The sequence below is a fragment of the Pan paniscus genome, chromosome 6 (assembly GCF_029289425.2).
Source record: "Pan paniscus chromosome 6, NHGRI_mPanPan1-v2.0_pri, whole genome shotgun sequence".
NCBI lineage: Eukaryota > Metazoa > Chordata > Mammalia > Primates > Hominidae > Pan > Pan paniscus.
The window spans coordinates 113,388,239-113,398,522 of NC_073255.2; positions in this window are offsets into that span (position 1 = coordinate 113,388,239).

The following is a 10,284-nucleotide window of genomic DNA, read 5'->3' on the forward strand; positions in this document are numbered from 1 at the left end:
CATTTGTAGACATGGGCCGCATCTAAATAAATTAATATGGGCCCTCTTTCAATGTGTAGATATTTGATTTAGTTTCCAATGATTCTTAAATATTTTTTTTCTGCGTTGGAGCAAGGTTGACTCATTGAACATATACTGTGTCTGTATCTTATTTTGATATTATGTGGTGCTTGAATTTGAGCTCTTCAGGGATGGCAAAAGTGGGGTGTGTTATTTTTTACACCTACGGCAGACAATAATAACCAACCAAAATATTCTCTCCTTTTGAGCCCAGACTCAGCCGCAGAGTTCTTCTCAGTACAGTAAGGACTGTTACTTCCAATTGCTTAGAATTGATAGGCAAGGTGAAATACATTTGTCATCCTTGGATTTCATTCTCAATCCTCTCACAGGCTCTTGGTCTCGAATTGTGTAAATAAAAAGTTGGATGGAGTTAGAAGGCAGGGCTGCCGGCACAGGATTTCACTTTTGGTTTTCTTTGGTCAGGAGAAGCATAGAATTTTGCCATTTATTCAACAAATATTTATTGAGCTGGACTCTGTACCTGCTGTGGATTCAAAGGTGAATAATGGCAAAGTCTCGGCCTTCATTGGGAAACTGATGAGTCTGCACATTCAGATACCTGGGGTGCTTTCAAAAATACCACTCCAATTTCCCACGTCCCCTTTTAAAAGCTTTAATAGGCGAATTAGGTTAAGTACCTCACTTATACTATGTTGTAAATGCCTGTCTGCCAGTCTCTACCACCAGGCTGTAACCTCCTTAAAAGAAGGAACTGTAATCTCTTCAGTTTTTTTAAAATATTAAGGTAAAATTTACCAATAGTGAAACACACAACTTTAAAATGGATAATTGTATGAATGATTACAAGTGTATATACCCTTATAATCAACACTTTAGTCAAGGTAAACAATACATTTATTACCCCAGAATATCTTCATGTATTCTTTTGTCTCTTTCTAGTAAATTCCTATCTCCCACAGGCAACCACTGTACTGTTTCTATCACCATGGGTTAGGTTTACTTGGTTTTGAACTTCACAAAAACAGAATTATACAGCATATATTCTTATGTGCTTGGCTTCATTCTCTTAACATAATATTTTGGAGATTCATCCATATTTTGCATATATTAGTAGTTTATACTTCTTTATTGCTTAATCGTGTTCCATCCTGTGAATATACCAAAATAAATATTTATGCATTCTCCTAGCGATGAAGATTTGGGTTATTTCCAGCTTAGGGTAATAATAGATGTGAGGGTTAGTTTTGTGTTAACTTGGCTAGGCTATGTGTATCCAGATATTTGGTTAAACATCAGTTTAGATGTTGCTGTGGAAATATTTTTTAGAAGTAATAAACATTTAAGTTAATAGGTTTTGAGTAAAGCAGATCACTCTCCATAATATGGGGTTTGTTCTCATCCCATCGGTTGAATGCCTTACAAGAAAAAGACTGAGGTCCCCTGAGAAAGTGGGAATTCTGCCTCCAGATTGTCTTCAGATTCATGACTGAAACATTAACTCTTCCCTGGGTCTCCAGCCTGCTGGCTTCCCCTGCAGATTTCAAACTTGTTAGTTTCTATAATCATCTGAGCCAATTTCTTAACATATTTTTTATCTCTCTTTCTATGTATATATAACCTACTGGTTCTGTTTCTTTGGAGAGCCTTGACTAATACAATGGACGAATATGCTGTAAACACTCTTGCTCAAATCCTTTTTGTGGGCATGTTTCCATTTCCCTTGGGCAAATATCTAGAAGTGAAATTCAAGGTCAGCCACTTTAATTTTACAAGAAAGTACCAAACTGTTTTCCAAAGTGATATACATGTTTGCATTTCTACCAGCAATATGAGAGTTCCAGTTGCTGTCATTCTTGTCAATAGTTGGTGATGTAAGTCTTTTTAATTTTAGCCATTCTGATAGGTGAATAGTGATAAGTCTCTGTACTTTTCATTTGTATTTCTCTGAGGGCTAATGATGTTAAACAGCTTTTCACTTGCTTATTTGCTATTTGTGTATCTTCTTCGGTGAACTGTCTGTTGGAATAGTTTGTCATTTGTTCCCTTTGTATCTAAACTCCTAGCATCTAATAGTCACTCAGTGTATACTGTTTAAAGAATGAATGAATGTTATCTTGTCCATCAGTGATTATTCCAAAATGCTTACTAAACTTTTGTGTTATTATTTGTAATGCTTATAAAGTACTCAGCAATGGTACCTAACACATAGTCAACACCCCACAGTTGGTAGCTATTAGTGCCATCCCTATTTTGACTATGAGGAAATGAGGACTAGAAAAGTTATGTTACTCAATCAAGGTCTAGTTACTAATTATCAAAATTGCTGCTGAAATCTGGACTTCTCAAATCTGTATTTCATGTTTTGAGTTTTTTGTTACCAGTAGCTTGACTAAGTATTAGATTAAGCATTAACTGTGTTGCTTCATTCATTTTTAAACTCTTATTTATAACAAACCTGACATGGAAAATATAATGATGCTAATTCCTTTACATGCTTTAATTTATTTAATTCTTACTATAACCCTATGAGGAAAATACTATTATTTTTATTTTATGGACGATTAAACTGTAGTATAGACAGATTATGCAATTGCCTAGGATCTCACAGGTAATTAAAGGTAGAGGCAGGATTCAAACTCAATCACTTGCATACCAATGCCTGTGTGTTTTGCTTTGTTTTAAAACCATTACGCTATCCTGTTTCTTACGACAAAATTAATTTTGGACATGTTGATTTTGAGGGGCTTATGGGATAGCAGGATGGGGATGTCCAGTAAATCCCTGACACTTAGGAGAGAGTTACGGGAGGATGGGGATATAGAAAGAGAGTGCACTTGATAACTACAGTGCTAGACCATATTAAGAAAGTGGTTAAAGTGCCTGAAATATTGGAAGATGGAGGAATTTCACTAGATTCCATTCCAGAAAGTTCCATAGGAGACTCCATTTTTTTTTTTTTTTTGAGATGGAGTCTCGCCCTGTCGCCCAGGCTGCAGTGCAGTGGTGCGATCTCCGCTCACTGCAAGCTCCGCCTCCCGGGTTCACGCCATTCTCCTGCCTCAGCCTCCCTAGTAGCTGGGACTACAGGTGCCCGCCATCACGCCCGGCTAATTTTTTTGTATTTTTAGTAGAGACGGGGTTTCACCGTGTTCGCCAGGATGGTCTCGATCTCCTGACTTCGTGATCCGCCCGCCTTGGGCTCCCAAAGTGCTGGGATTATAGGCGTGAGCCACCGCGCCCGGCCGAGACTCCATTTTTAAAATGGATTTACGTTGTTCACAAGAACAGGTCTGTAATGATGAAATCTTACAGTCTGTTTTTAAGATACTCTAAAATATTTTGGTTGCTGTTTGTTATTAGACTCTGACAGGTGGACCTAGGTTGCCTGCCCAGAGGGTCTAGGAGCTCACAATTTCTCTAAAGACCCCTTTTCTGTTTACTGGAAACCCTAGGAGCTTCCTTAGGGGCTTGTCAGGCCAAGCTGACTAATCCTTCCTTCTGCTCAAATTTCACTTTTCTGAAAAGGGAGTTTGACGAGCAGGGAGTGAGTCACTAGCTCCAAGATGGCAGCAAGGAGCACTGGTGTTAATCTGTGTTATCTCAGTTCCCACAGGGTGAGTAATCATGCCTGGCCAAATCTCACTGGGCAAAACAGGTGCAAGTTTCCAAAGGAAGGCTTTGTGACCATAATAGGAGGTTAGCTGAAATCCAACCTGTATTTACTCCTCGCAACAGAATACTTTATGAACCATGGTTTACAGGAACATCCAGGTTCCCTAAAAATTTATCTCTTCCATGATGATGGAAACACAGCAACGTACACAGACTGGACCTGGGGACTATCTTAGCTTCTGAAGACTTGCACAGCAGGTCTAAAAGTCCAAGGCTGCCTCCTGACACTCCAGAGAGGAACTATGTGACACAGAGAGACTAAGCCAGGCCCTGCCCACAGGGTTGCACACACAAACATGTTTTCCAAGCCCTTTATACACTCAGCAGGGAACACGCCGTTCTCTCTGGGAGGTTGCCAGAAACTTATAAGAGAGTCTGATCAGTGCCAAGAATAGACAAGCAAGGCTTCTCTCCTGTCTCAGAAGGGGACACTGTGTGGTGCTGAGTTATTACCGCCCCTCTGTGCTCCTCTAGCCTTCAAAAGCAAGCCTGAAACTGTTTCCCTGCACTTCTTAATCTCTTGATCAGTCGAAAAATTATTGCTGGAGCTCGCTATACCTCTTTGGGCACCTGTAATCTTGTTGTCCAAACCCAAATGCAAATATGTTCCCTCTGCTTGCATTTGTTTTGCATCTCAGAGACTCAGGCCGTGGATCTTTGAGGTAGAACCCAAGGAAACTAGTCAACAACTTTGTCCATTTGCCCAGGAAGAGTCTGAGTTGTTGCTGTTCCTCATTAGTCCTCTGCTTTAGCTTCAGCAAGGACGGCAAAGGTTACTTGAAATTCAGCCAGTGCAGGCAATGTTGAGAAAAAACTTGACTCTTCTCTTCCACGTACAGGATGTCTTTCCAACCCCTTCCCCAAAGTTTTCTTAAATCCTTGGTGTCTTCAACTTGGCCCCAGCTCTAAAATTAAATATTTACCATGTTTTTTCCTCTATAATAATACTGGGAAGAATCAACCATGCGTTTTTAAATAAAAGTCTCGCTTTTGTCACGCAGGCTGGAGTGCAATGGTGTGATGTTGGCTCACTGCAACCTCCAACTACCAGGTTCAAGCAATTCTCCTGCCTCAGCCTCCCGAATAGCTGGGACTACAAGCGCATGCCACCATTCCAGGCTAATTTTTGAATTTTTAGTAGACACACGGTTTCGCCTTATTGGCCAGGCTGGTCTCAAACTCCTCACCTCGGGACATCCACTCGGCTTGGCCTCCCTAAATGCTGGGATTACAAGCATGAGCCACTGCGCCTGACCAGTTTTTAAATAAAGCACTTTAAATGAGTTATTCACATATCCCTTGTATTTATATAGGGTACAGCTTTTTGTTTTAAAGCTGTTTGAATAGTTCTCCAAGTTTCTGAGACTCAACTGCTTTTTTGGCTTATGAAATTGCCATTAATCAAGATGCATTCATAAGGTATCAATTCCCTGAAATGTAGGTATTTAGTCCATTCCATCTATCCATGCATCTATCCATCCATCCAATACTTTTTGTTTAAAGTCCCTAAAATAACCAACCAGCCTTTATATGACTGAATTTGAGAACCTATGGCAATTAACATGATAAATGTCACACAGATCCTTATTGTTTATTAAGCAACTGAAAATAGAAAAGCTCAGGGGAAAATAATACTTGTGAATGTCAGGGATTTTGCCATGGAGAGATTTCACCAACCATATGCAACCGCAAAATATAGAATGTAAAACCCAGGCACAATAAGCTCATTCTAGGCTTAGTGTGTCCAGAATTGGTGGGTTCTTGGTCTCACTGACTTCAACAATGAAGCCGTGGACCCTCGCGGTGAGTGTTAACAGTTCTTAAAGGCGGCGTGTCCGGAGTTTGTTCGCTCTGATGTCCGGATGTGTTCGGAGTTTCTTCCTTCTGGTGGGTTCGTGGTCTCACTGGCTCAGGAGTGAAGCTGTGGACCTTCGTGGTGAGTGTTACAGCTCTTAAGGTGGCTCGTCTGGAGTTTCTTCCTCCCGGTGGGTTCGTGGTTTCGTTGGCTTCAGGAGTGAAGCTGCAGACCTTCGCGGTGAGTGTTACAGCTCATAAACGCAGTGTGGACCCAAAGAGTGAGCAGCAGCAAGATTTATTGCAAACAGCAAAAGAACAAAGCTTCCACAGTCTGGAAGGGGATGACTGGGTTGCCACTGCTTGCTCGGGCAGCCTGCTTTTATTCTCTTATCTGGCCCCACCCCATCCTGCTGATTGGTAGAGCCAAGTGGTCTGTTTTGACAGGGCGCTGATTGGTGCATTTACAATCCCTGAGCTAGACACAAAGGTTCTCCACGTCCCCACTAGATTAGCTAGATAAACAGCGTCCACACAAAGGTTCTCCAAGTCCCCACCAGAGTCAGGTACCCAGCTGGCTTCACCCAGTGGATCCTACACCGGGGCTGCAGGTGGAGCTGCCTGCCAGTCCTGCATCGTGTGCCCGCCCTCCTCAGCCCTTGGGTGGTCGATGGGACTGGGTGCCGTGGAGCAGGGGACGGCGCTTGTCGGGGAGGCTCCTGCCACACAGGAGCCCATGGAGGGGAGAGGCTCAGGCATGGCGGGCTGCCGGTCCCGAGCCCTGCCCCACGGGGAGGCAGCTAAGGCCCAGCGAGAAATCCAGTGCAGTGCCGGTGGGCCGGCACTGCTGGGGGACCCAGTACACCCTCCGCAGCCACTGGCCCGGGTGCTAAGCCCCTCATTGCCCGGGGGGGCAGGGCTGGCCGGCCGGCCGCTCCGAGTGTGGGGCCCACCAAGCCCACGCCCACCCGGAACTCCAGCTGGCCCGCAAGCGCAGCCCCGGTTCCTGCTCCGCCTCTCCCTCCACACCTCCCCGCAAGCTGAGGGAGCCCGCTCCCACCTTGGCCAGCCCAGAAAAGGGCTCCCACAGTGCAGCAGTGGGCTGAAGGGCTCCTCAAGTGCCGCCAAAGTGGGAGCCCAGGCAGAGGAGGCCCCGAGAGTGAGCGAGGGCTGTGAGGGCTGCCAGCACGCTGTCACCTCTCATTAGGACCTGCAAATTGGTTTCACCTGTGTGTGGAATCATCCCAGGACTGGATTCCAATATGAGGAGAGAAATGGGTTATTTCACTGAAAGGTATGACTGAGTTAGACTGAAGAAACTCTTATATGACACTGTACTATGGCTTTAATCAGCATTAGTGTTAGGATGACATTTTGTTTAGAGAGATATTGATGGTAAAAAAGAAAAGGATTTGAACTCCAGTTCACCATTTCCTAAGCAAGACCTTGAGCTATTCATTCACTCTATGTAGTCATTTAATAAATATTTATTGAGCCCTATATAGGCCAAGCACTCTGTGAGGTGATGGAAATTCTCCTGCCCTCAAAAAGTAACAGTAATTATTATTTGCAATCTACCTCCCTAAGGCATAACAATGCCTATCTTTCAGAGTTATGTGTAATAGGATACTAAGTGGATTTTTTTTTTGTCTCATAATTGTCTACTTGGCTCCAAAGTTAGAGACAAATAGGTGAAAATTAGGAGACAAATAGATGATTGGTAAACACCAGTCATTAAGAGGCAAATTCATTCTGCTACTCCGCTTACCACTGTACTCACTAATCTTGAGGGGACTACTGAATTGTAAATCTTCAGCCTCAGAAAGGGTTCTGTGTCTTTTCCTTTTACTCTTTCTCAGTGCTCCTTATGCATAATCCAATGGAGTATTCCAAGGAAAATATTTTTAATGACTGGGGGTTGCCTGCAATAAGTTGAGCCTGAAATCTCATTTTTCAGTTGGATACCTACTCATGTCATGGATCTGTAGTATTCTTTTTTCTTACTCCAGCAGTAGGAAATAATACAGGGACAGAATTCAAGAGAGAGAAAATGAGTAATAGGGCAATGAGGCACACTCCCATTGTCTGGTAGAAAAAAGATGCATGAGTCTTCCGTATGTCAAGTAGATACTACAAAGGTACCAGGCTTGAACTATTGTGAAGCAAGTTCATCCTAGACTGTGACTTACTAAGAGAAGAGACCCCAGCAGCAAAAGCCTGTAAGGTGAGTTATGTAGGAAATAAGGAGACTGGAAGAGGTCTACAGGAGTCGACTTCCTATGAAAGGAGGTTGTGCAATGAAGAGACTGCCTGCTACATGGAGGACAGAGGTCACAAAACAACTGGTAAGCAAAACATTTCTGCTGACTTTTGAGAATTCTCTCTTCTTCCTCAACATAGAAAGGGCTCAGAAAAAGCAAGAGGGAGGGGAAAGAGTTAAGAGTAGCCTCCTCTCACTGCCACTGTGTCCTGGGGAGGAGATGGACATTTGAATTGGACAAGAAACTGAAGTGGATGGCACTGGATTGCCTCTTTTCCACTCTTTTCCAACCTAAAAAGGTCACAAAATTGGCATTTGCTGGAGAAGCCATGAAGTCTTGGGAAAGGGAGATTCAACAGAGCATGTTACAGCCACAATAGGAGAAAAAAACCTTCTCAGGTTTGAACCCTGCTGAGTTCACAGTTTTCAATAAATTGCTGACAAATGCAAGGTGTTCAGACAAGTAGGTAGTGCTCCACAAATGGTAGATATTATTCTAGTCACCTAGAGAGAATAAATGTTTAGAAAATGTCTACGTATGTTTTGCTATCAAAGAGCAAATAAGATATTCAATTTGTATTTTTGCTTTAGATAAAGCATAATGCCCTTATTATGCCTTCAAGTCTTCATTTCCCCCACGAAGGAATGTTTTTCTGTGTTATTTGACCATATGCCTTTTGCTGCGCTGGGCATTTGCCTTCTTTGACCTTTTCTGGACATTCCCACTTTACCCGCCAGGGATTGAGGAAATTACAAAGGTCATCTAATCATCTAGTCTCGTTTCCAATTTGGTTAAGATAAAATATTATTTAATTACTAGAAAAATACTTTGTTATTAAAATCAAAGTGTCTTGTGCTGGTTTGCAAACAAAGTAATTTCTACACGCTTATAACACAAAGAGGAGACCAGATGTGGTGAAGTAGAAGAGAGAGGACACTGGCTTTGGAGCCAGGGGACCCAGAGCGGCTCCCAGTAATGTGATATTTTATGTGTTTTCCAACCCCATGCAGCATCCATTGCCTCACCTGTAAAATAGGGGTTTTGACAAGGACCACATCGAGTTATTGTGAAGAGTAAATAGACGATTATAGAAAACATGTCACACAGTGCTAGGCACATAGATGAAGCTTAAGGAATAGCTGTTGTCCCGTTTCCAAGGTTGCAGAGTCAGAAGACACCCCTAAGAAGACATAAAGTACTGTTGTTCAGAAGGAAGGCATTGGGAAAGTCAAAAGGACACCAGAAATAGTGAACTCAACATTCATTTGCACATTTGACCAAGGTTGGTGATCATTTACGCAGCAGTATTGAGATGATCCATAGAAAGTCATGATAACACTATTGGAGCAAAGTCACAATATTTGTATTTTCATATGTATCTCATGATGTATATAAATACTCATTTTAACACCCATTGTTTAAAAACTGTTCAGAATTCAGAAAAATTAAAAAATCATTTAAACTAAATATTACATTATTGACTGTAACTTAAATTTCAAAATGTAAACATTAACCATCTATTATAATTTGAATTAGCAGGATAAAAAGCAATACAAAAGTATATAAAATAAAGTAAACATTGCACAAAATGAAGAAAATGAATCCTGAAAATTGAAAATGAATTAAATTGGATTTTCTGGCAAATATGGTCTTAAGAACAACGTGTATCAATGGTGTTATCTTTGATGGTGAGCCTCATTTTGGGGCATATTCTTCTAGCCACTAGAAACACTTTCCATAATTTAAAATAGACAGAAAAATAGTGACGAGACAAAAAGCAACTAAGTCCAAATATCTTCCTCTGGAACTTTTATTTACAAATGATTCCATCTTTTTGTGAGAGTATAAAGATGATCTTTTAGAAATTTTTATTTTTATTGTATTAAAGACTACGATGTCTTTATTGACAGCTGTAGTTTTTGTTATTAAGGCCCAGAAGTCAGCTTACTGGATGCCTGGTTCTTAGCTTTTGCTGTGAAATAGCCTTTTTTTGAAACAAAACAAATCCATCAGACAGGCAAGAGCTTCTACCACCAAACACTGACTGTTTTAGCTATCAATCTCACCCCATTGGAGGCAGCCTTATATTGAGAGTAAGACAGACTCCTTTTTCCTTATAATTGTCTTTTAAGGAGGTCCTATTTCATTAAATATTCAGGGAAAATTGTTTTTTTTTTTTTGTTTGTTTGTTTTTAAAAAACCTTCTTTCAGGAAGTAGAACTAGGGTGAATTTAATCTGGGAAAATTTGGGCTACTGTCCCAGTCATCTTCGCTTTCTAGCTCAGAGGCCTTGAGAGATCATAAGGTCTCTCTTTTAATGGTGGGTTTAACTCTCTGGTAATTCTCAAAGCATAAATAATTCATGTCTCAGGTTTTAAAAATGTTAAAATAATGATATCACACTAACAAAATATTGGCGTTTGGGTACATAAGAGTCTGTAGTATGATCTACTAGAGTTCTAGAATGTTGAAAATTGATGGTGCAATTATTAATTAAAATTATCTTGCTCAGAAGGTTTTCCTCCTCCATTAA